Source organism: Pholcus phalangioides, unplaced genomic scaffold, assembly GCF_987345545.1.
Source record: "Pholcus phalangioides strain wild (caught in Gottingen) unplaced genomic scaffold, Ppha-v1.0 ptg000028l_1, whole genome shotgun sequence".
Lineage (NCBI taxonomy): Eukaryota > Metazoa > Arthropoda > Arachnida > Araneae > Pholcidae > Pholcus > Pholcus phalangioides.
Genome location: NW_028301618.1, coordinates 2,405,406 through 2,407,042, shown reverse-complemented (window position 1 = coordinate 2,407,042; position 1,637 = coordinate 2,405,406). Strand labels below are relative to the sequence as shown.

At 38.8% G+C, this 1,637-nt stretch overlaps 1 non-coding gene across 1 annotated transcript; it reads right to left on the bottom strand.

The window, feature by feature from the left end:
• Positions 1–1,270: 1,270 nt before the first annotated feature.
• Positions 1,271–1,431, bottom strand: LOC149067741 (U1 spliceosomal RNA). Its single transcript, XR_016195312.1, has one exon. It is a non-coding gene; the product is annotated as a U1 spliceosomal RNA (small nuclear RNA).
• Positions 1,432–1,637: the final 206 nt, after the last annotated feature.

The window sequence follows — 1,637 nt, the reverse complement described above, 5'->3', positions numbered from 1 at the left end:
TGCTCGCTGTGGCGAGACTTTTTCAAGGGGGAGATCGGCTCGCATATTCGGGCTTTGAAGTTGGGAATAGAACATTGGCTGTCTTCCAAGCAAAAAAAAAAGTCGTTATCATTTTGGGGCCGTTCAAGTATTACGACATCATCGATTGGGGGGGGGGGGGGGTTTGGATAATGCTTACAAATACAAATACAACGCCACAACAGGCAAATTGCCCAACGAGGTGGCTGACTTAAGAACATCATGGATCCCCGAGCCATTTTTTGGAGGCCCTACCTACTACTACTACACCCCCCTCCCCGGATTACGTCATAAACCACCCTTTATGAAAATATGAGTTGGATTTCGAGGGGTGGAACTGATGACGAAATTTTGCTGACAAGGGGGGGGGGGGTCAAAAATGGCTAAAAATTTGCTTACGTAATACTTGAACGACCCCTTAATTACAGAAGGGCAAGTGAGAAGGATTGTAAAAATGCCAAATCATTGACGAGAGAAGCAATCCAAGGTACAAAGCGGTGATATATATAATGCATATATATGAGGTATTATTGGTTTCTTTTCTGTTGAACACGAATGTGAAAGTGCTTTCTCTGCTAAAGATATCGGCCCTCTTTAGATTCTGGAGAAAAAAACGATATAAGGGACAAGTTTCGTAATAAAAAGGTATTTCATAACCACATGTCACGTTGTGACACATGTGATTACTAATGTTCCAGAAAGACAACGGCCGTAAATATAGCTAAAAAGTTATTAGATATTACCTGAAAAGCGACAAAATAAGTGTTTTATGGGTGTTGAGGTCAGAAATTATGTAAATTCAATCGTTTCTTCAATTGAGAAAAGAATGGAAAAAATACCCACTGAGATCATAGGACAAATTAATGGGTCCATATCAAAACATGGCAAGTAGCTGCACAATCCAAAAGTTTTCTAGTGAAGAGTTGGACATTATAAGGTAGAATGAGTCATGATATGGCGGATTTGTTATTCGCATTCTTGTTTTCAAAATTCTTTTGACCCACTCTATACAAGTGATTAATTTTATTTTTTGATTTTTTAAAGTGTAGATAAGCAATTTTTTGGTCAAAATAGTTTGTAATGAGACTCGGTTTTTGTTTTATAGGATAGATTTCACGAAAAATAAAAATTCATTCTTGTTGTCAAAACCAGCGGTTCTCAACTGGTGTCTCGGGCAACACCCCCTAAAGAACCCTCGGCTCTCCTTGAGGAGTCTCCAGCAAGTTGAGATTCACTACTTGATATTTAAAGGGGAGGTCAGCGCGAACGCTAACCCCGCTACCAAAAATTATGCGCCCCAAGCAATCGCAATTTGCGAATGTGGCGGGATTCAGCCAACCGAAGTGCAATGGAAGGCCTCGTCCCGGGAGAGCCGCCTTCTTGATCACGGCATCTCCAGCGCCAGGTAAGTATGCTTAATTTCAGTTTGCACAATTACTCATACATTATTACCTTCATAAACTCTCAATAGATAATTATTTCTTCATAAAATACTCTCTGTTACGTTTTTTTAAATCAAATTTTGATTTTCTAGCTGTAAATTTAGAAAATATAAAATAAACACTTTTCAACTAAAAATTGTTTTCATCGTTGTTTATCGCAGTCAGTTTTTTTTACGA